Consider the following 26,215-nt stretch of genomic DNA (forward strand, 5'->3'; position numbering starts at 1 on the left):
TCGAAACAAAATCTCATGGCATTCGGCCAGTGAACCCAACTAGTGATAATTCTTGTGTAAGTATTCTGAGGTAAGGTTGTTCTATATTACAACATTTCCCAACCCATTAATGATTTTTTAGGACTTGAGTCTCAGTTTTGAAAGTGACCTCTAAAACTGCACCTATAAAAATATTCATATAGGTTTTTGCATGCACTAACGCCCTTAATTTCTGATGCAGAGTTCAATGTATAACTACCCCAAAAAAGAAAAGGAGTACTTGTGGCACCTTAGAGACTAACCAATTTATTTGAGCATGAGCTTTCGTGAGCTACAGCTCACTTTCCCAAAAAACTAGATTGTGACTTGGGCTACATGCGTGCCGTGGGAAGTAAGAAGCCTCTTGCATACCTGTACATGGACAACCAAAATTTGCATAGCACCTGCTTAGTCCCAACAGAACAGAGTCAGCCCCTCAGGTGAGCTGGTCAATGCACTTGACTGAGTGTGACAGGAGTCATAATTTGTTACTGGTATAAGCTGGGGCAATTATTACTCTTTTCAAGCAGGGAATTTTGTCTCAAAGGAGTGCCTGAGATATTCTCAGGGATACTCATCATATGCACAAACCCTTGATAAAGGCACAATCTAGTTAAATATATTTTGCCCTGTGTCTTTTAGACCTTTGATAACAGCATTAAATGTTTGCTTTACCACTGTTTCCCTCTAGAGACTTCCTCTCTTCTTTGTTCATCATCATGTTTTCTACAGCAACTTACTAATGCCTTCACAGTTGGCTCAAGTACATTGACTACACGGTTCTTGGATTTTCCTTTTGTTCTTCTTGTTCATGGAACAATCTCATGTATTAACAGTTTGTTACACCACCAGTCAGCTTGTAGACAGAGAAAGAAGTTACAGTAATAGCAGACATGAATTGCTGACTTTAGTGGCAAATTCACATGTGCTAGTACATTTATCAAGCTTTAGAGTAACAACAGAGGCCCTTTGAGAAAAAGATGTTTCACAAAATAATTGATCTTGAACACGTGACTTGAACACTATTCCTCTAGTGCTACTACCAAGTGATGGTGTGGCATGCCACAAAACCAGATCTTCCTTCTCTAGGAGAATTTTTTTGAGATGCTGATCCACCTAACAAGTATTTGAGACCCATCATGATTTAAAAAACAACCAACCAACCAAACAACAACAAAAAAACCCACACACCTCAGATTTTCTGTTTTGCACTGAACTTCTGACCTGGAATGACATTGCTCATCTGGAAGATGAATTAGCCACAATTCTAGAACACTAGTGATGTTCAGACACTCAGATTGTTTGTTTGATTTTTTAAAATGTTCTTTATGTAAAGTAAAATTGTCCCTATGCACAAATAGCTCCATTGACTTCAATGGAAACTATGGAACACAGCCTTTGCTGGTGTAACTCCATTGGAAACCAGTGGAGTTTCACCAGCAAGAATTCGGCCCCATTGGTGTGCATCCAAGGGTAAAATTTAGCTTTTAACCAGAAAATACTAAGTGAGGTGTTACACTTTAAAACGAGATGTATCTTTATGCACTCTCCATGAGAAGACAACTCAGTACATTAATAATAATATAGCAATTATTCAGGAAAAACATTACAACTAGAGTTCTCAAATCTCCACACAAACTGTTTAAAACAGAAAAATAAATAGCTTTTCTTACAGTGACTTTTGGAAAGATAAGATAAGAATATTCTTCACCTCTCTTAATTTAACTGGGCAGAGAAGAAAGTTGCACAGAAGTTCAGAACTATTCTTATGGTTTTCTTGCCCTCTATCTTGTGATTAAGAAATTCTGCATTATGCCATACCACTTCATGGCCAGGGGAATGATGTGTAAATTACAGCTTCTGGTGCCCCAGCAAGGCTAAATTGTAGTGCTTGATACAAGGTCAGAGCCAGGAAGTTCATAGCACCTGTGAGTAGTTTTTCTGGCCCTGATGTCATATGTAGCTGCCTATTTTGAGTGATAACATCTCACTGGAGGCATTGGTAGAACCAGTGTTAGTTACTCAAAACATTTACTGAGGCCAGCAGTGACAGTCTTAAGTTCCTTATATATATTTGACATACACAAACTACGTATGTGCCTATTGTTTGTCCTTAAAAAAAAAAGGCATTGCTTTGATTAGATAATGTTTCTAGCTTCAAGGTTAGTGAGAGTGTACCACCAAGAATGATGCTAAGAGGTCAGAATGATGTGATTACACATCCTCTTCCATGAAGAAGCAAATGTATTTCAAATCTAGACAGCATAAAGCTCGCCGACATCCAGATGCCCAGCAAATGCAAGAGAAAAATGGCATAATAGGGTATAAAAATATTGTATGGTGTCAATCTTAAGATCCAGGAGGTTAAAGTAGGTCTGTCTGTATAGACATGATTATTGGTATTTATGGTGGGAGAATCTTAATGGTAACAATAACGTGAGTTGAAAGACTGGGGCCAATTTGAGAAGTGAGTCTGTGTGGACATAAGCTGATGCAACTTCCTACTTCCTGACTTTTCATTGTCTTCTATTCATTAAATTAGACAAGTGGTTCTCAACCTGGGGTCTGCACTTCCATTTGAAATTTTTTTAGGGGTCTGCAAATGGAAAAAAAGTCTGAGAACCACTGAGTTAGACCACCTTAGACTTCCCTAGACTCACCTTTGAATTTGTCTCATGGACTTCCCAAATCACCCATTTCTTCATTTTTCTTTCCGTTCCTCTTTCTTCTCTTCTGCTCTCATTGGCACATTTTGCATCATAGTTACCAGTTTGAAAACCTTCATTGCTCTTTCCCACCATTACTGGAGCTTGCTTTTTCTTTTTTAAATCGTTTTAAGAGCGTGCCTTTCTTTAGTGACAGATGAGTACCCGTGATGGTATTATATGATGGGCCAGTGCTTGTTTTGTGCTTCTCTTCTAAGACGCCAGTTGGTTTAATAGAAAAGTTATTTTGTGGCATTTTAAGGGATCGTATTGGCTGCTTAATTTAGTTTAATCATTAACTGAACTAATACATTTTAGAGTTTATTCTTTGCAGTATTTTCTAAAGTTCATGTCAATGAAATTAATACTGATTTAAGTCATCAGTCATTAAAAGCAGACTTGTGTGATGGTTAGTTTCCTAGATATGTTTTTATTCTTTGTAGTGAAAATGAAATTGTTCTCAGTGTAATATTAATTAACAGTTCTTACGTGCATTCTGGATGGAGTATTGGCTAGGAAGGTGGTGGAGTGGAAACGCATAGCTTCAGCAATGAGCCTCCAATAAACTTAGTGCTCCCTGCAATGGTGCAGGCAGGGCCAGGCTACATCATTGTTAGAAGCAGCACTTCCTTAGCCCATTTCTGTATTGGCAATTTTCCTCCATGTCATTACTCCCTCTCAACTTGAGGAAAGATAAAGAGCTTGGATCAGTGGAATTGAATGAATGTAACAGAGGAAAGTGTGACCTATTTTATCTCATCTTTATAGAAAACAAGTATTGTTTTCAATTACTGTCTTAAATGGCTGTCTCTGTTTAAAATTACTTATCTGCCTATATGCTTGCTGGTTAGTAACCATCTCTGTAAGACTTCTGCATCTTCTCTTAGGGATGGGAGGGAACAGTAAATTACTATATTTTGTTTTAGCTAATGGGTTACAGAGAAGCAGACACAGCACAATTTACATTCTGTTATAAATTAAGTGTGGGTGATGGTATATGCTTAGTGGCTGAAGCCGGTATGTACGATAAATCAGAGTTAATAATATGAATAGCGGGTTTTGGCATGAAGTAATAAAAAGAGGGAGAGAGAGTGCAAACTATAACAACAACATTTAACCAAACTGGAAAAAGGCTATTTCAGATCGTAATCATACTTACAGTAAGCTGAAGGACAGGGATTTCAATAGAGAGTTTGGTAGATTTGTAAAATGGGTGTCACTTTCTCACCATAAACCCCATTTAAAAGAGTTTATATGCTCTGCTTGGGGGGTGGGCGGGAAGAGAGCTCTATAGTGAGTTTAGCCTTCATTCTTCAGTCAAGTCCCTTTGTGCTATTTGCAAAATTCATCCAGAACTGAAGACTTAATTCTACTGTCCTTACTCAGGCAAAAATCCCACCAAAAATTGAATTGATGAGCTTCAGAACTTTACTCAAAAGTGTGACCAAGCTGCAGTCTCAGGCAAGACTCCAAAGGAAGCCAGTGGGAATTTTGCAGAAGTAAGGGCCTCATAATCAAGCCCTCAGTTTGATCATCAAAAACGGATATGCCATCTGCATGTGTACATTACTGATTATCAATGGACTGTTTGATTTAAATTTCCAAGGCAAGATTGACAAAGGCTGCTTTAAGAAACCCAGTGTTTCAGATTACAGTTCTGTTTCTGGTATTACTTAGCAAATCATTGGCAAGTAAAAATACTTCACACCTATTCCAGGGATTATTTTTCTCTCTCTTTCTCTCTCTCTGTGTGTGCGTGCACGCGTGCAATTGCCTAGATTTGTATCCTGAGGTAAACCAGGTCAAAATGGAGGCACCTAAGAAAAATTAAGTGAATATGAATAATAATAATAGTGAATGAACTTTCACTGAGCCTCTTAGCTTGAAGTGCTGTACACAGTAAATGCCTGAAGGACATTAAAATCAGATTACACACTTCATAAGTGTTCGGAGGAGTCAAAATCTGTGTGTTACATTTTGTAGCAATCCAATAAAAATAAAAAATAAAATATCAAATTATTCCTTTGTTTGGAGAGCTGTTGCATATTTTAAAACAAGTGGATATATGCAGTAAACATTTTTCATAATTTTTTAATATGGATTCTGATCAGCACTATAATTGTTCTATAGCATGGATTATGTTAGTGTTATTTCAGTGATGAGCTACTAGTCTAGATAAATGGTTGAGTCTTCCTCATCTGAGGGAGAGGCAAATGGTAACCAGTCCAGTTGTAGGATTTTCACATCTAGTCCCTCCTCCTCCTCTTGACATTCAGGCAGGCTTCCTCTCTTTATTCCCATTTAATCTTTCTCTGCTAAAATGCCAATCATGATGCCAATTATTGCTCTGAATTTTGGGATGCAGATCCAGAACAGCAGAGTTCACTAGAAATTAGAGGCCACTGCACCTGTGGCACCAAACAGCCATATCAAATGGTAATGATCTTCAGTCACTACTGTCTTGGACTGGATTTGAATTTAAGACCTAGAGGTAAAAGGCTGGATCCCCCATTCTGAGTTCTGTGAGCCATCCATTCTTGAGGGTGAAAATTTTTCATTAAGCTTACAATTCAGGGAGAATAGTATTTAAATTGTGGAAAAGTTGTATGACATCAGGGATGTATTGTATGTAGTGAATACAATAGGCTCACTCAAGTTAAGCTAATTAATGGAACAGGATCTGCATATCATGTGACAGGAGGAAAAAACAAACACCAATTCAGATACTTCATTATGGAAAACAAAAGGGTTTTCAAAAGTGTGTGTTCAAATAACAAATTTTATTCTTTGATGGATTTGGCACTCATGGAAATTAAGAACTTCTATACTGGTTAAAGCAAGTCAGCACAAACTGCAAGCTTTCCTAATGTAGCTCTGACTAACTGTTTCTCATTCATGGTCTTCAGTATCCTTGATATCACAGTTCTGGCCCTGTTCTGTGTTGAGACTACCTGTTGTATTGATAATGATGGAGTGGTGTTTGAGGTGGGTAAAGTTAATCAAATTCACTTCCATTTTGCTGTCAGACATAAGGATTTGAACCCAGATCAATTCTGCTCTTCATTGGTTTTCTCACAATAAGAATGATAATCCTCTGACGGGAAGTGTTCGCTCAGTGTCAGTACTTTGCCGTCTCTAAGATGAATTCTGATTCAGCACACCCCACCATGAATTCTTGTTCAACATCCAGTTTCTTGTGAGCCGAATCCATGATCTGTTTCTTAGAATTATTCATCTCCAGCAACACAGCTTATACACTGCAGTGAGTATTGAAGGGCCAAGAGCAGCCAAAGTGCAGTATAGATTCAAAACAGCTCTTAGCTTAGACAAAAAAAAAAAAAAAAAAGAAACCCCACCAAAACACCCCCCCCCAACACACACCTTTTCCAACTCAAACATTGCACAGAATACATTCCATAATCCTTATTAGTCCAAATATGATTTTCAGTATAATATTATTTGTTCTATAAAGAACTAAATTCTGAGAAGGAAAAAGTATATATTTTATGCACACACCCCCTCTCTTTTTGTATATTCACCTGTATTTTTGTTATTAGTTATTTTTTTATTCTTAATGATGTCAAATGGACATTAGATATCCACAGATTTAGGGTAAGCATTTTTGGCTCAGTGAAAACATGGGATTATATCAGTTTCCTGATACACAAATTTAGAGCTGGAATGAAAGTATCTGAGGTACCCATCATTTCTTTGAATGAATTTGGAACGTGGACACAGAAGTGATATTTTGTGAGACATTCTGGATAGTGTTACTTTGGTGAGTAATATTTTGGACAGTGAGTTGGTAGTACTGGCCCTATTATTTGGCATTTCAGCGGAATCATAATGCAATCCTCATGGGTAATATAATATGCATTGAGTGAATCTATTGCAGATTGATGTCAAAGGCTTTAGCCTCTGATATTTCTGTATCCACGTCCTTGTGCCAAGCCTGTGGCAGATGATATATTTCATAGGGAGATATAAAAGTTGGAAATCAAATGTTTGTGATATTTTGTATATTGAAGGTATTACTCTATGTCTGTTGTATGAAATCAGACTAGACAGCTGGATCAAGATTTGGTGTAGAGTCTCTTAATTGTAGGGACATGTGAAATTGCTTTGTTTCTGTACTGTGCAGTTGATCAGAGGACATAAGAATATTGAATCATTCAGGATTATAATCCTTTTATGTCAGATTTTTTTAATATGTATTTTCAGCTGCAGGGTGAAATTGAGAAAGTCTAAAAGGAGCATTTTAAAGAATCACTCCATAAAGGACAGAAGGGGAAGGATAGATATGAACATATAGTCTTATCAGTGTGTCTCAGATGCACATATTCCATCTACACATTAACTTCCAGCGAACATAATGAACATCCAGGTGAAAAACTGAAGCAGTAGGACATCTGTATATTTGCAAGTCATGTTGCACCTTACTTCGTTAAACCTACATGGTATTTATATTATAATAAAAAGAAGAGAACAGATCTCTGCTTGTTTGATACTCATTAAAACTGTGCAATGTATTTTAAGTTCTAATTTTCTGCTCACAGTGGTTCAATGATTAATACTTCCAGCTTTATTGTTATACTTTCCAACCAAGTTCTGTTGCCTTGAATTTTACTACTTAGTTTGGGATACTAACCCTAATCCAGCTTCTAGCAGTCAGAGGTTTAGGGACATCTGGAGCATAAGGTTGCATCCCTGACCTCAGCCAATAGCCATTGATGGTCCTATCTTCCATAAAAGTATCTAATTCTTTTTTTAACCCAATTATACTTTTGGCCTTCAAAATGTCCCCTGACAACAAAGTTTGTTATGTAATACATTATGTATTAAAACTAGGGCTTTCAAATAACAGTTAACTCATGCGATTAATTGCACTTATAACAATAGAATACCAACTGAAATTTATTAAAGATTTTTCGATGGTTTTTTACATTTTCAATATTGATTTCAATTACAAACACAGAAGTGCACAGTGCTCACTGTATATTATTTTTATTATAAATATATGCACTGTAAAAATGATAAACAAAAGAAATAGTATTTTTCAATTCACCTCATACAAGTACTGAAGTGAAATCTCTTTATCATGAAAGTGTAACTTACAAATGCAGATTTTTTTGGGGTTAGACACTTGCACTCAAAAAACAAAACAGAGTAAAAATTTAGAGCCTACAAGTCCACTCAGTCCTACTTCTTATTCTGCCAATCACTAAGACAAACAAGTTTGTCTATATTTTACGGAGATACTGCTGCCTGCTTCTTATTTACAGTGTCATCTGAAAGTGAGAACAAGCGTTCTCATGGCACTGTTGTAGCCAGTGTTGCAAGGTATTTACATGCCAGATATGCTAAACATTTGTATACCCCCACCATGCATTGGCCACCATTCCAGAGAACATGCTTCCATGTTGATGATGCTCATTAAAAAAAATATAATGCATCAATTAAATTTGTGACAACTCCTTGGGGGGAGAATTGTAAGTCTCCTGCTCTGTCTTACCCACATTCTTCATATATTTCATGTTATAGTAGTCTCGGATGATGACCCAGCACATGTTTGCTTTAAGAACACTGTCACAGCAGATTTGACAAAACGCAAAGAAGGTACTGATGTGAGATTTCTAAAATAGCTACAGTACTCAACCCAAGGTTTAAGGATCTGAAGTGCCATCCAAAAATCTGAGGGGGATGAGGTATGGAGCATGCTTTTAGAAGTCTTAAAAGAGCAACACTCTAATGTGGAAACTTCAGAACCCAAACCACCAAAAAAATCAACCTTCTGCTGGTGGCATCAGACTCAGATGATGAAAATGAACATGCATCAGTCCACACTGCTTTGGATCGTTATCAAGCAGAACTCATCATCAGCATGGACGCATGTCCTCTGGAATGGTGGCTGAAGCATGAAGGGACATATTTACATGCCAGATGCGCTTAAGATTCATATCTCGCAATGCCAGCTACAACAGTGCCATGCGAATGCCTGGTCTCACTTTCAGGTGACATTGTAAACAAGAAGCTGCAAATTGTAATCAGCCTTGTTTGTCTGAGTGATTGGCTGACCAAGAAGTAAGACTGAGTGGACTCATAGGCCCTAAAGCAGGGATCAGCAACCTTTGGGCACATGGCCCGGCCTGGCCTGCCAGTGGATTTCTTTGCTGGGCTGCGTGCCAAAGGTTGCCAATCCCTGCTCTCAAGTTTTACATAGTTTTGTTTTTGAATGAAGGGTTTTTTGTACATAATTTTACATTTGTAAATTCAACTTTCATGATAAAGAGATTGCATTAAGGTACTGGTATGAGGTTAATTGAAAAACACTATTTCTTTTGTTTTTTTACAGTGCAAATATTTGTAATCAAAAATATAAAGTGAGCACTGTACACTTTGTATTCTGTGTTGTAATTAAAATATATTTGTCAAGGTCAGGCTTGACAAAGCCCTGGGCTGGGATGATTTAATTGGGGATCGGTCCTGCTTTGAGCAGGGGATTGGACTAGATGACCTCCTGAGGTCCCTTCCAACCTTGATATTCTATGATTCTATGAAAATGTAGTAAGCATCCAAAAATATTTAAAATAAATGGTATTCTATTGTTTTTTAATTGCTTGACAACCCTAATTAAAACCAAGGTTTTAAATCAATTAGTTGCTGTACAGAGACTGCACCATAATTAACACTGACTAATCTATTGTTAATGGTTTCTGGCATAATCTTTGAGAATCTAGCTGATAAGAGGTACTAAGGACCACATTTAAAAAAAAAAAAACAAGGCACCTAAAGTTACGGATAGACACTTTTGAAAATGCCAATAGGGGTGGGATCAATAGAAGTACTTAGGCGCCTATGTCCCCGTTTTGGCTGCATTGAGAATCACTGAACTCCTACCAAACCCTGTAGGTGCCTAACTCTGTTGGCACATATGTTTTTCAGGGTAAAAGTTCCCTCAGCACCCATGTTATTGCCTCTGCAGATGAACAGTGCTGCCTCTCTCTAGGCATCCACACATCTATCTCCTACCTAAGGCCCAGAGCAATCCATGAACCAGCGGAAGATGGGCATAAGTAGCCTTATGATTAATTTGGATGCACAATGTACTTGTCACCAATAACAGATTCATTCATGCCCAGCTCAGGCAGCCTCTGAGCCAGCACTGGCCACTGCAGAAGTCATAGAAAGTCATGGAATCCGTGACAGACTCACAGCCTTAATAATGAGTCATTCTCTCTTGCCCAGTGACTGTTCCACTATGGATAAATACCTGAATAGTGATTGGGTGAGAGAGACATGACATGTGGAAAAATTGGAAAACATCCAGTGGAGGGCAACAAAAATGATTACGGGACTGGAACACATGACTTATGAGGAGAGGCTGAGGGAACTGGGATTGTTTAGTCTGCGGAAGAGAAGAATGAGGGGGGATTTGATAGCTGCTTTCAACTACCTGAAAGGGGGTTCCAAAGAGGATGGATCTAGACTGTTCAGTGGTAGGAGATGACAGAACGAGGAGTAATGGTCTCAAGTTGCAGTGGGGGAGATTTAGGTTGGATATTAGGAAAAACTTTTTCACTAGGAAGGTGGTGAAACACTGGAATGCGTTACCTAGGGAGGTGGTGGAATCTCCTTCCTTAGAAGTTTTTAAGGTCAGGCTTGAGAAAGCCCTGGCTGGGATGATTTAGTTGGGGATTGGTCCTGCTTTGAGCAAGGGGTTGGACTAGATGACCTCCTGAAGTCCCTTCCAACCCTGATATTCTATGATTTTATGAAAAACCCCTTTATTCACATTAAAAAAAAATCACATTTAAAAACCTATTTAAAATGTTATAAAGTTACAATACATACACAAAAATAGGAATAAAGTAAAACACAATATTAAATATGGATCACTAAAGCACTATCACCACCAAGTTCACTCAAAATATTGTTAACACGTCAATGAAAAAGTTTGCAAGTCAAGTCCATTTATAAAGGTCTGATCAATCTGCAGCCAGGCCACAGTCAGTGTGTGGAACAGCCCTACCACATCACACCCCTCTACCCTAGCTACTCTGTTCTGGTGAGATTCAAAGCTGCCAATTTTGCCTCACTCAGCAAAAAGATAGGCAGGAAGACAGCCAACTGCCAGCACTGTATCTCACTCCCAGAGCAAATAGGAGTGTGGAGAAAACCAGTCCCCAACCTGAAAAGCTGCAAAAACAAAAAACAAAACAAAAACAAAAAACCAACCACCAAATGGGGGCAACAGAAGTGAAAATGGAACACCATGTCTGAAGCCAAACAAAAGGGGCACTGTGCAGACACCTCAAGGGTAATATAGTTCACAAAACAATTAGTTGCTATGATAATATGCAGGATCCTCCACTGTAAGTCACCAGAGCATCTAGGAAGAGGCTTGTACAATGTCCTCCAGGCCAGGGACAGTGTCACTCAGAAACATAAGCATCATCCAGGCTGTCTCAGGGAGATCAGAGAGGGTCGGTTGGCTGGCCTGGGATGACGGATCCTCCTCACTCCCCTCCAGGAGGTGTCGGGAGGGGACCGTGGCACAATTCCACACATGCCATAGAGCCGCTTCTTGGTCATGGTTGCAAAAAACATTTACCAAATTTTCAGGACAACAATCTACCTGGATGCATAAGGTTCTCATCCACGGAAGAGAAGCAACTAGTGAAGGCAACACAGGATTCTCCCCTGGAAGAACAATCCCTGCAAAGACTTTCTGCAAATACTGATCAGCCCCGTGAGGCAGCAATGTCTGGACTTCAGCGAGGACCTTATCCAAAAAAACAAAACAAAACAAAAAAACCCACCACAGACTGGATTCTAGTCTGAACAGCAAGAGCTGTTGCCAACTTCCAGCTTGACCAACTGGGAACAATTAGGTGGGACATCTTGGTCAACCTGGCCTGGAAAAAGACCATTATAGAATGGAGGCAAATTAAGGTCCTGTAATCAATCAGGTACCAACAAAAATAGGTGAGGGTCAAGCCCATCCCCAGCACAATGAAGGAGAGAGAAGGCAAGGAATTTTCTGGCCAGCAGGGAGTCAGAGTACAACAACTGCTGAACAGACCAAAGGGAAAAGGCTGCTACCCTGCTGACTAAGGCCACATCTACACTTACAGCTGTGCCGTGGTAAGATTGCTCATGTAGCTGTGTTGTGCCCACAGGAGAGAGCTCTCCTGTCGACATAATAAAACCAGCTCAATGAGTGGCGGTAGCTAAGTTGGTGGGAGAGCATCTCCCTCTGACATAGCACTGTGCACATGAGTGCGTATGCCAGGTGTGATGCACTCCATATGATTTTATGAAAATATGCTAATGAGCGTGAATATAATATAACTGGAATATGCTTCATGCAAAAGGTCTCTTGTAAGGTATCATTAGAAAGCTTATAATCTACTGAGTGTGGTCATCCTATTTGTGTAAATGTATCCTTGTATCTGAAACTAGAAATATGAAATATAACTCTGAGGTCCTATTGTAATTATGCAAAGTATAGGCCATTGTCACGGTTCCTCCCCCACTCTGAACTCTAGGGTACAGATGTGGGGACCTGCATGAAAAACCTCCTAAGCTTATCTTTACCAGCTTAGGTCAAAACTTCCCCAAGGTACAAAATATTACACCTTGGACTGGCCGCTACCACCACCAAACTAATACTGGTTACTGGGGAAGAGCTGTTTGGACGCGTCCTTCCCCCCAAAATACTTCCCAAAACCTTGCACCCCACTTCCTGGACAAGGTTTGGTAAAAAGCCTCACCAATTTGCCTAGGTGACTACAGACCCAGACCCTTGGATCTTAAGAACAATGAACAATCCTCCCAACACTTGCACCCCCCCTTTCCTGGGAAATGTTGGATAAAAAGCCTCACCAATTTGCATAGGTGACCACAGACCCAAACCCTTGGATCTGAGAACAATGAAAAAGCATTCAGTGTTTTACAAGAAGACTTTTAATAAAAAATAGAAGTAAATAGAAATAAAGAAATCCCCCCTGTAAAATCAGGATGGTAGATATCTTACAGGGTAATTAGATTCAAAAACATAGAGAACCCCTCTAGGCAAAACCTTAAGTTACAAAAAAGATACACAGACAGAAATAGTTATTCTATTCAGCACAATTCTTTTCTCAGCCATTTAAAGAAATCATAATCTAACACATACCTAGCTAGATTACTTACTAAAAGTTCTAAGACTCCATTCCTGTTCTGTCCCTGGCCAAGAGGACTACAGATAGACCCAGACCCTTTGTTTCTCTCCCTCCTCCCAGCTTTTGAAAGTATCTTGTCTCCTCATTGGTCATTTTGGTCAGGTGCCAGCGAGGTTACCTTTAGCTTCTTAACCCTTTACAGGTGAGAGGAGCTTTCCCCTGGCCAGGAGGGATTTCAAAGGGGTTTACCCTTCCCTTTATATTTATGACAGCCATTAATGATGGTTTGGAATCTTGATGGCTCCCATGAACTATGCCTCTGTGAACTGGGAAGCAGCAGCTAAGACCCCCACTAATCTTTAGGATGCTAAAAAACCTTATGGTACAATAAATATATGAAGAGAACAAAAGCTTCCAAGGTTTTTAAAAGATAACTGTGGTTAATGCTACCAAAGGCCTTATCCTAGTCCACTGAAATAAGCCCCACATCCAGATCCCAAAGTTTGCTAACAGTAAAATCACAAATTAAAGTTATACAAATTATAAAAAAAAGAAAATAGAGCACCTGGGAATAAACTATTTTTGATCAAGGTGTATCAGAGTCCAGCTCCTTCAGTTGGTTAGCTAAGGCACTGGATAAAATCCTAGAACAGAGAAGGAAAATAGGCCTCCAGTTCCATAAATCACTTTTTTTGTGCAGCAGGAGGATACCTGCCCTGCGGCTACTGAGGCAGCTCTTTTTCCTTGATACACTCCAGCACCACTGGAAAGAAGTCATGTCTGATAAGATGCCAGAGATGCTTATAGAATTCAGATGGCAGCTTATCAGTAGCTGAGGTCTTGCTTGCAGAGAGCTGCTAGATGGCAACAGAGAGTTCATGCAATGACAGCAGGTGGCCAGCCACCACTTTTCCTCATCGGTCAGATGGGTAACTTTTAGTGCAGCTCCTCCATTGCTGTACAAGGAATACTGTACAAGGAAATAGCTGCTTTCCAGATCTCATCAGGGTTAGCTGTCAATGACCATCCCGCAACTGGAGGTGAAAAAAAAAAAAATCTGTCAATGGTCCATAGTCTTCTCCAACCCCCAAAAAAACCTTTTAGGAGTATCAGTTTCATGCAGCTGAGTAAAACAGGCCCAAACCACAGCTGCTTGCACCTTCTCTTCCAATAGGCAGCCCAGGAGCCAGTACTTCTCAGTTAAGGCTTGGTGAATCTGCACCAAGTTTCCCACATCAAGATTGCCATGAAGGCCCCAGATGTCTCATTCCAGGGCTTGATGCAAGGACTGCATGGCAGGCTCTACTTCTGGCAAAACAGTCAGATCTGAACAATTCTGACATCTCAGCACTGTCTAAAGGACTAATACAGCAGCTTTTGCTGATGTCAGCACTCCCAAAACACAGCAAACATCTACATGAAATTCAAGTCCTTAAACAATTTGGTATTAAGCGCCAGTGGGAAACACATGCAGGAAGAGGGAGAGATATTGATGATCAGACAAGTGAGTGGGTATTGGATCATATTAAAGAAGTTCTGTATTAAAATCACAAATGAATTTGATTCCCCATAGTTTAAATTCCAGGGTATTACTAATTAAGAGGTCTCTTGGTTTTTGGTACTGTTTCTCTCCCTCTATGTGTAAAACTTGCAAGCTGCTAATTGTGTTAGTACATTCTAAGACAGAGTCTGTTCTCAAAGCAATTCACAGAGAGAGAGACTCAAAGCAATACTCTAACAACAGAAACAGCACCCAGAGACTCCCCGCCCTTTTGTTGTAGTAACAATTGTGATTAAAATAGAGATAGAGGATGTATGTGGATGGATGCTTGGTGTGGATAATAACTGAATGATCACGGAGGTGCCAGCCTAAGAATCCAGTGTCCATCGGCTGAAGAAGGTGTCAAGTGGAAATAACCAGAGGACCCCCCACCCGCCCCCGGAGGGCAGACTGGAATCCACCCAACAGCCTCAAGAATGGGAGAACCAAAGAACAAGATAACATCTTGGAGCCGTCAGGAATGTGCTATCTGCTGACTGATTCAGCAACAGCATGAAGCAGCAATTCCCATAGACTGGCATAGGAATTTCTTCCTATAAAAATAGACTCTAAAAAGTGAGAACTTTGGGGTCTGATTCTGCAAACCAACTTCCAGGAGCATCAGATGAGCATCTGGCGAGGCCCTGCTCCCTCCTCATGTCCAGGCCACCTGGCCAGTGGCTTGCCATGAGCAACTCTAAGGCTGGTAACTATGATAACAACCTTGCAGAACCTGTGTGTGTGTGTTTGTATGAATAAATGTGTGAATAAATATGAGATTGAATGGAATGTTATAGCTATAACTAACTGCTTACTATGATTCTTTCTGTATTCACAATAAATGTGGTATTTTGCCTTTTTCCCTTTAATAAGATCCTGCTGGTTTTTATTTTATTGGTATAACATGGGAAACATGGAGAACAGAACAAACATATTCAAACTGGCCTTCATGGTATAAAAGCAACCCAGTCTAGACCCGGAGTTATGGTTGTGAGTAACCTTTAGCCAAGAGTACCGCCCAACAGTGGGATGAGAGAACCTCCGAACATCTACTATCCTAAAGGTCTGCAGGAGAGAATAGAGTTCCCTGGCTCACTGAGGGTGTGGCTCCTCGTGGTTCCCATCTAAAACATAATTTACAGTTTAATTGAAATCCCCTACCGGAACAGTAACATCAGGGTCAGAGCTAAGCATGGCATAGGCAAGTGTCTACAAAAAGGAGGCATGGTCTCACCCCAGGGTGGGAGGCATACACAGTAAAAAGATGGGGAGGGGTATGAAACAGTCCCAACATGTATCTCCACCTGGAGGAGCCAGCCCTGTACAGTTTCTTTCAGAGGGGATCTGTGCCCTTGCACCTGGAAAAAGAGAACAGCTACCCCTGCAGTGACATTGGAGCCATGGCTCAAGAAAGCTTCCCCTTCCCTCAACCAGTTCTCCTGATTATCATGGGCTGAGTGAGTCTCTTGCAAAAGGACAACTGCAGCCCATTTTGGGCTGAGAAATTCAAAGAGTTGTGCACTTTTATGACCATCCTGGCATCCATTAATATTTAGAAGTTGATCTGCATCATAGAGACTAGAAGGAGAGAACCAAGGAGCAGAGAGAAACAATGGAAAGTAGAAATACTTTGGAAAAAAAGCCACAGGGAAGCCCATAGGTGCCAACTTTTACTTTTCCCCAGGGATGCTCCACCCACACTCTACCCCAAGGCTCCACCCCCACTCCACCCCTTCCCCCAAGGCCCTACCCTTGCTCCACCTCTTCCCGCTCCCACTCTGCCCCTCCCCAAGGCTTCTGCCCACCCTCCACTCACTGGTCTTCACCCTCCCCCAAACCCCTCTCAAGCCGCCAAACAGCTGTTTGGCAGTGCCCTTGATTAGCTGATCGAGGATGCTACCGAACAGCTGTGGATGGTGGGTGCCAAGCACCCATTATTTTTTCCCCATAAATCCATCTCATCTGTGTGTTCATACCACCATCTGTAGAGCAAGCAGAGACAGGTTCTAGAAAGAAGTGCTCTTCAGCCTCCAGGACTTGCTTCTCTCTAGGCACAAATGACAGAGTCACAACAGAGGCGTTCTCTGGGGGTGCTGCTCCCTGGATAATGGCAGACCACATAAGGCATGGGGCAGGGATAGAATCTGGCAGTGCAGATGTAGGCTCTGTCTCCTGCTGGTCCCTTGATGTCCCAGCCTCCTACCCCGCTACCCTGGGATCCCACATTCTTACCAGATACCCCAGAGCCAGTAGTACATAGTTAGAAACCACTCAAGTGACCAGGGTCACCACACAAGAAATATTTAAGGTTTTCAGAGATAGCTCTGTATTATCCACCACATCCATGAGGTCCTTTACTTCCAGTTTCAAGGGCTGTTCAGGGTTATTGAAAACCACGTAAACCTGGCACCAGAATGACATAACATGCCTCACATTTGGGTTCTTGCAGCTTAATGAATCATCCCTGAACAGCAGAAACTGCCTTCTCATAACATGGGAGAGCAGACATTTGTGTCTCATTGTGAAGGGGGGAATTGGAAAAGACCTCTTTCAGTAGCAGAAGTAAACAAGGGTAAAACTGGAAAAGAAAACTCCTTGCCCCAGAGCCCCTTCTGTACCAAACAATTCACAAACTGCTCCTGGGCCAGGAAAAATCATCCCTATAGATTTGCTCATTTGAGAGTCAGATTTATATTAGCACAGCCAATAACTTTGCTTACATTCAGCAACACATCCTCCATAGCTTGAGAGACAGCAGGTACACACTGAACCCCATGCTTGCAAATCACTAAACCCACCTGAAGTGGACCCCATGAAGAAGCCCAACACACTTCCCTCCTCCCCAAAGAAAAACAGGAGAGAAACAGCAATTAACAAAACAAGACAAACACAAACACAGCTAGTATACAGCACATACCAAAGATAGCCTCACTCTCAGCCAGTCCCACAATCCAGAGAGACTGACTCTGTAGTCTAGTGGTGAGAGCACCCACCTGGGAAGTCAGAGACCCCGGGTCTAGTCCCCCTGCTCCAACCACTCTTTATTTAACCAGTGTGTAACAGCTTCAACAGGAGAGATTGAGGGAGCCCCAGATCAGAATATTTCATAGCTCAGTGACTGAAAAACTCTGAGAGGTGGTAGATCCCTGTTTAAATCCTCTCTTCCCCTCTGGTAGAGCAGGGTGGGACAGGGAGGCAATTCACCCTGGGTCTCCTATGCCCAGATGGGTCCTGTAACCACTGGGCAAAAAGTTGTTAGATGAGGAGTAGCACCACCACTTCCTCCAGCCATTTTGTGTGGAGCAAGGCAGGCACCCAATTCATTCCCACAAGAAACACTTTAGGCACGTAAGCTATCTGACTCTAGGCGGCTAGTTCCTGTTTGTGAATCACTAAGCAGAGCTAGGCGTCTCCCTGCAGCCTGGATTTAGGAGCCTATCCCTCTTATCAGCAACTCTCATTGGCTAGGTTCGGTGGCTACATGTCTAGCTTGCTGGCTTTTGTGGATCATAGTCTAAGATTCCTACCTGTCCTCATTCATTGTATAGGGAGTCTAGGCACCTAACTTGGCTTTGTGGATTGCCATGTGTTCCTGGATTCTCTAGGTGCCATGATACTCAGCATTGCAACACCTATGTCCCATTTGTGGATCCCACTCTAGGCACCTATCTGTATCTTTAGGCACCTGAATACCTTTTTTTGAAATCTATCCCTAAACAAATAAAGAGTGAAAAACAATGCAATTACAATGCTGCCAGTGTACTTTTCTGGTAACTCGGGACTGAATACAAGCACAATAGTTGCAAGTTAAACAATCTGAGATGCAGTAGTTAAATCACTCAGGATTCTGTACTACACTGTAACCTAAATTATCAGATCAATTATTCTTAAATCTCTGTGATCCAAATTTGGATCATGCCCTCCAACATCTATTACATAAATTGAAACTTCTGTTGATTATCTGAAAATTTATTTATCCAAACAGACTCAATCTCTTTTGAGATTTGAATAGCTGAGTCTGTACTGTATAGGACAAAGGTGGCCAACCTGTGGCTCCGGAGCTGCATGTGGCTCTTCAGAAGTTAATATTGCGGCTCCTTGCATAGGCGCTGTCTGTGGGTCTGGAGCTATAGATGCTAACTTTCCAATGTGCCGGGTGGTGCTCACTCCCCCTGCTCTGCCCCCACTCCATCCCTTCCCCCAAGCCTGCCATGCCCTCACTCCTCCCTGTCCTTCTCCCCCCCCCCCCGGCCCCGGAGCCTCCTGCGCATGCGAAACAGCTGATTGCGGCAAGTGGGAGGCGCTGACTGGTGGGGCTGCCGGTGGGTGGGAGGCGCTGGGGGCTGGAGCTGATGGGGGGCTGCTGACATATTACTGTGGCTCTTTGGCAATGTACATTGGTAAATTCTAGATCCTTCTCAGGCTCAGGTTGGCCACCCTGGTATAGGATTTCCAGCAGGACTGTAGCAAACCTGACTGAGTCAGAGGCAAATGCTGCTACTTCATCTCATCCATTCACTCATCATGGGTGAAATTCAGCTTTTTATCCTATGCAGCAGTTCAATCTCACATAAGCCCCAGTGAGAATTTCATCCCTTGTGCATTCACTCCTTTATTGTTGAAATACCTTCATCGCCTCAAGACCAACATGTGAGTTCACAGGGGGAAAAAAAAGGAATAAGAATTGAAAACATTAAACGAGTAGTTACTAGAAAGTTTTCCCTCAGAGTTTTTGGACTGCCACCTTTAAGTGAGGTAAGTCCCTTTTAAATCAATACAAGCCACGCAATTTTTTTGGCAAGCTAAGGAAAAAGAAAAATGTGGTTTCTTTCCTAATCCTAATAGTATTTTTCACATGTAGCTCCCTTTTCACTAGCATTACACCTTTCTTTATGCAACTTGCAATGCAACGTAACTAGACGCCCATTTTAAGTTTCTTCGCCAAAAGTAATGTGCTTTCAGTAAACAGGTGCAGAGAAGGCTTAAATGTGATCAGAGAACATCCCTCTATTCTCAGCATCTTTCAACTTCCTGTAATTTAGACCATCAAGGAACTGATTTGCTGATTTTAAGTGGCAGCTATAAGGAATTATGGTTTCTTTATAGAATTATTTTACACTGGATATCCAATTTAAAGATGAAAGAATTAACTATATGACATAATTTTGATCCCATCTGAATGGTTTGCATCCAATTACAAAACATCAGTTGTTAAACTTAAATCTCAGATATTGAATTACCTATTAATGGGGGGTTGGAGTTGGGAACTGTATTGTTTGAAGGATTTGTGATGGGATGAGAGACTCTTCCCTCTAAGGCTCTGATTCAGAATAGCACTTATGCACATTGTTACAGGGAAACCCTGACATAGGCATTCTTCTGCAGCCAACCTCAGCAGCACAAACATGACCTACCTCAGTTTCCCCTTCATCAGCCTGTACAAAGAATATTGCATGTCTCAGAAATAAATTCAAACCCTTTGATTTGCATAGATAGCCATAGTCCACAAATCCCTTTTGGTAAAAACAGTTCTTTCCAAAACACTAAAGTAAAACAAAATTACAATGCAGCAGCTCTTCAATCCCATTCAAAGGTCACCATTCTCAGGCCACCCACAAGTTATTAACTATTCTGTCCCAGGGCCATGTTAGGGGGCTTATTCCTTCACCCGCTTCCTTCCCTGGTCCTTCTCGCATGAACAGAGAGCAACAATACCCGAAGTCCAAAGGTGCAAACAATTCGATGTTTACTGGGGTGAACTTCCAGCAAGCATGATTCCAGTTTCCTTCCTTAGTATCCTCCTTCCCAGCTCTGACAACACAGAGCCTTACACCTGTGTCCCTGTTCCCATTCCTGCCCTTAGCCAAACATGATTCCAATTTCCCCAGCCCCATTCCCTGTTCCCATTTCCCCTTTTAGCACAACATGATTCCAATTTCCTTACCCCCATTCCCTGTTCCCATTTCCCCCACCCGCATGCCCACCCCCCTACTTCCTGATTGACTGCAGACTATATAGTAAAACTTGAGTTCTGCTTTGCTATACCTTAACCAATCATTTTCCTGAAATTTAACTAACCAATCCTAACATATTGTAGCATGATTATGTAACCAATTATATCCCACCACCTTAAATAGTTTACACCCAGCAAAATTAATTATACAATAGACAGAAACAATCACCAAAACAGACAGAGATTATACAGACAAACAATAGCAAAGTGGGAACTATAATGACAAAACAATACAGAAGTGAGGATTTCACATCCCAGCTATTGATAAGTGAGTTCTTGCCAGACAGGATGCTATCAAACTAAGTTTCCTTTTACATTTTCTAGGCACTTCCCTTTCTCTGGAGGTGATAGGCATTATCAGAACAGGATTGTATTCCTAACAGCCCAATAGCACCTTATTTCAATGTGACTAGTTTGGAATGTGAGGATGTGACCGTTCAATTCCCAGTTTATGGCTGCCTCTGTTGCTTAGCCAAAGGCCTTAGCCTAAGAACAGGGCCTCAGACTGTCACAGTAAGAGAAGGCCCTTACACCGGCAGACAGTGATTTTGATTCTTTCTTTTGTACCTCTATAACTAGCCAAGTGATAAGAATACACCTAAATTCTTAAAGTATAGGCCTTTACAGACAGGCCTGAATATCTATATCCTAACAGGCCACACCCTCCAACCTATCTACCTGAGAGTTCCAGGAGTCACATCTCTCCCATGAGCTGTCTCCTGAAGCCCCATGTCAGATCTCCCACAAGAGGACTCTCTGCAGCATCGCACCCTCAGCCTTCTTGCCTGTAAGTCCTACCCCTACTCTGGGGATGCTCCCTCTGGAGTCAACCCCCATCTTCTGGGCTATGCTTTCGCTGACCATGCTGGTTCTTCCCCGCATTCTTAGAGGCCTCTACACAAGCCTTCCTGCAACACAGCAGCATTCCCAAGATCTAGCCTATCCTCCTAACATTTTCCCTCAGAACTCATCACAAGCAGCTCACAGTTACTGTTGTCCTTCAAGACTTCTGGCAGCTCTTTCTTTCTCACTGCTGTTCTCAAGTATCTCAACTATCTTACTTGATTCTCTCATGGTTTGTTCACAGGGAGCCCCTTTATATGGTCCAGGTGCCTTCTCTTAAGCCCAATTGGGAGACAGCTGACCAGCCACAGATGCACTGGACCCCACTCCATCTTAAAGGGAGCAGTCACAGAGTGATACACATGCTTAACTTTAAGTCTGGACTTAAGTTTCAGTGACTTCAGTGGGACTTAAGCATGTGCTTAATTGCTTTCCTGAACAGGGATGCTTTCCTGAACTGGGCCTAAATCACCTGTTCAAATCAAGCCCAGTTTGGTGCTGACTAGAAGTTATTACCATCTGATGGCCTTTGGTAGCTTATGTTATGCTGTCAGTTGGATGGCATAGAGACCACCAAACCTGTTATGTACCTCTGTGATGTTCTGTCCTGAGCCAAATCAAATCTGGCACTTTATGAAGTAGAATGCCTGTGAGGGATAGATAGCTTTTGATGCCATCCAATTGTGTTTTCGCTCTTCTGGGGTGGCAGGCGAGGGAGATGCTCTTTTCCATCCTGCTTTAACTGGGTCAAAGTCAAAGATGATTCTCCCAGGGAAGTTGGTAGGCATTTGGAGCAGATGACCATATCACTGTAGGGAACACTGGGGGACCACTGAGTCTGCGGGACCTGTTTAGTTAGAACATGGATCTCTTCCTTTGATTTTAATTTGTACCATTTGATGTCTTCCATCATTTGGAGACGCTTCAGCTGAATTGTGTCTAATTTCTTTTCAGTCTTGACTGTGAGGGGCCATGTAGTAGCCTCAGTCCATTTCCTACTGGAGACCGAGTGATACAACAGAACTATCACTACATTAGGCAGCAAATTAACCTTTTTTGCAGTCTCAGCAAATGTAGGATGCCAATGACTGTAGAAGCCATGGAACCTAAACTGCCTCCACCCTTTGAGTAGACCCGCCAGAACAGGGCTGAGTGGGGAAACAACTGATCTGTGGATAAACAGGTACTATGAGGCACCTTCCAGACAATTATTCTCGTCAGAAAAAAGCACATGTACTTTATTGTTGCTTTTAGATACATTCTAGTCAATACTAGAAACATACAACAATTAAACAATTTAAAATAACTGCAATTTGTACAGGCTACATATCCTAAATAATTAACTCTAATTTTAATCTTAGCAATGAAATTGGATCTTTGAAAGTTAGTTAAGTGGCTTTGATATCAAAATGAAAGATGAGAGTATCCTGTGGCTTTAGAAATTCCAAATGTGTAAACTTTCCCTCTACTTTAGGAACAGCCTGTGAAAAGAGACAAAGCAAATGCTGACATCATCCGGGCTACATTTGTTCAAGACCACATATTTCTATTTATGGTATACTCATTCCAGTTGAAATCCAGGATTGTTTGTCACAGTCATGTAATCACAGTGGTAAATACATTTAAAAAAATAATGAATTATAATTTTTGCCTTCTCAGTGTGAGGTTAATTAGGGCCAACTGAGGACACCATGAGCCTGCTCCTATTGCAATCGATGGCAAAAGTTCTATTATTTTCCACGAGAGCAGGCTCAGGCCCTATGTCTAATTAAGAATATGTGCATTTGTACAGAACATCTACTTAAAAGCTCCTACAGTCACTTTGGAATTACAACCCAAATGGAATTTTAAGAATGAAGTCCTACTTTCCAGTGGATTACTGTACTGCTCTTTTCCAGTTAAAAGAAACGTCTTGTTTAGAAGATTGTGCAGATCTGCTAGTTACATAGATTTTTTACATTGTCACACTTTTTAACAGCTGTAACGACCTCCATCACATACTTCCTGGCAGTTAATCCCCCCCAGAAAATAACTCTATCAACAATTATTGCTTAAATTAAGACTTTTTTTTAACCTCTGTGATGTGTCTCTCTTGTTACCGCCTTTTCTTTTTGACACTTGAGCAGACTAAATTCCATTTTATTCAGCACAGATGAACTGATCTGACCTTTTAATATGATTTCTGAGGTTGGAGATTGTTGGGTCTGAAAACTAGGTTCTATTCCGCTCATGTATGACATTCCTTTTTTTGTGTCCTCCATGAAAACAAAGCTGGAAGATTTCACAGGCCAACAACTGTATTTTATATCTATTGGACATTACTTATGGCACACAGATAAGAGCATCCATTTATATTACACCTATATCTCCTTCACTGAATTTATTTCATTGGCTTGAGCCAAATAAAAATAATAAGACTGAATCCAAAAGAATATGGGTTTTTAGCCCTTCCAAATGACAAAACCTCACCAATGGATGGCATTATAGTCTTTTCAGAACTATATTGAATATGCTGAGTGTCTGTGGTCTCTTGGAAAAAATATTTTCCCTCTCTTTTTAAAGGGATTCAAAGTCAATATTTACAACTTCTTCTCACACTGCAATTTGCTAGAAGAGGAGTTAGATTAACTGAAAGAGAAGTATGATGGGGCAAGCGAATCATGAAGTATGCTATGCAGCATGTCTAGGTCCTTAAATGTTCAAATCCAGACTCCAGCGAGAAACTGCTGAATTGGAATTCATTTGCAAATTGGATACTATTAATTTAGGCTTAAATAGAGACTGGGAGTGGCTAAGTCATTATGCAAGGTAGCCTGTTTCCTCTTGTTTTTTCCTACCCCCTCCCCCAGATGTTCTGGTTTAACTTGGATTTAAACTTGAAGAGTGGTCAGTTTGGATGAGCTATTACCAGCAGGAGAGTGAGTTTGTGTGTGTATGGGGGTGGGGGGGATGTGAGAAAACCTGGATTTGTGCAGGAAATAGCCCAACTTGATTGTCATGCACATTGTGTAAAGAGTTGTCACTTTGGATGGGCTATCACCTGCAGGAGAGTGAATTTGTGGGGAGGGGTGGAGGGTGAGAAAACCTGGATTTGTGCTGGAAATGGCCCACCTGATGATCACTTTAGATAAGCTATTACCAGCAGGACAGTGGGGTGGGAGGAGGTATTGTTTCATATTCTCTGTGTATATATAAAGCCTGCTGCAGTTTCCACGATATGCATCTGAGGAAGTGAGCTGTAGCTCACGAAAGCTTATGCTCTAATAAATTGGTTAGTCTCTAAGGTGCCACAAGTACTCCTTTTCTTTTTGCGAATACAGACTAACACGGCTGTTACTCTGAAACCTCTCTTTTTCTGAAGAGAGCAAAACTAACTCCTTTGGACTTTTAAATAGCTTCTCTTCCTTTTAGTTTGTTGTTCCTAAGTTTATAATGTGATGGTTCCCGCTGTCCACCGACCTTTGGAGAACTATCCTTCTGTGACAAACTCATGAACCTGCTTACTATGATTATTATGTTTTGAGGCAGTGGAAGGTTTTTTTGTTTGTTTTTTTAAAACATTTTAGACAGATTTTGATTATGTTACAAATGATAAAATCTAAGCTATTACTATTTTTTCCTGTTTATTGGTTTTGTCTAGTTAAAAATAACTCAGAAGAAAGGAAAGGAGTACTTGTGGCACCTTAGAGACTAACCAATTTATTAGAGCATTAGCTTTCGTGAGCTACAGCTCACTTCATCAGATGCATATCGTGGAAACTGCAGCAGACTTTATATATACACAGAGAATATGAAACAATACCTCCTCCCACCCCACTGTCCTGCTGGTAATAGCTTATCTAAAGTGATCATCAGGTGGGCCATTTCCAGCACAAATCCAGGTTTTCACACCCTCCACCCCCCCACACAAATTCACTCTCCTGCTGGTGATAGCCCATCCAAAGTGACAACTCTTTACACAATGTGCATGACAATCAAGTTGGGCTATTTCCTGCACAAATCCAGGTTTTCTCACATCCCCCCCACCCCCATACACACACAAACTCACTCTCCTGCTGGTAATAGCTCATCCAAACTGACCACTCTTCAAGTTTAAATCCAAGTTAAACCAGAACATCTGGGGGGGGGGGGTAGGAAAAAACAAGAGGAAACAGGTTACCTTGCATAATGACTTAGCCACTCCCAGTCTCTATTTAAGCCTAAATTAATAGTATCCAATTTGCAAATGAATTCCAATTCAGCAGTTTCTCGCTGGAGTCTGGATTTGAAGTTTTTTTGTTTTAAGATAGCGACCTTCATGTCTGTGATTGCGTGACCAGAGAGATTGAAGTGTTCTCCGACTGGTTTATGAATGTTATAATTCTTGACATCTGATTTGTGTCCATTTATTCTTTTACGTAGAGACTGTCCAGTTTGACCAATGTACATGGCAGAGGGGCATTGCTGGCACATGATGGCATATATCACATTGGTGGATGTACAGGTGAACGAGCCTCTGATAGTGTGGCTGATGTTATTAGGCCCTGTGATGGTGTCCCCTGAATAGATATGTGGGCACAATTGGCAACGGGCTTTGTTGCAAGGATAAGTGCCTGGGTTAGTGGTTCTGTTGTGTGGTATGCTACTACAGGACAGGCCTAACAAAGAAAATAACAGAACGCCACTAGCCGTCACCTTCAGCCCCCAACTAAAACCCCTCCAACGCATTATTAAGGATCTACAACTTATCCTAAAGGATGACCCAACACTCTCACAAATCTTGGGAGACAGGCCAGTCCTTGCCTACAGACAGCCCCGCAACCTGAAGCAAATACTCACCAACAATCACATACCACACAATAGAACCACTAACCCAGGAACTTATCCTTGCAACAAAGCCCATTGCCAATTGTGCCCACATATCTATTCAGGGGACACCATCACAGGGCATTTT

This window comes from Lepidochelys kempii, chromosome 8, assembly GCF_965140285.1.
Source record: "Lepidochelys kempii isolate rLepKem1 chromosome 8, rLepKem1.hap1, whole genome shotgun sequence".
NCBI classification, from domain to species: domain Eukaryota; kingdom Metazoa; phylum Chordata; order Testudines; family Cheloniidae; genus Lepidochelys; species Lepidochelys kempii.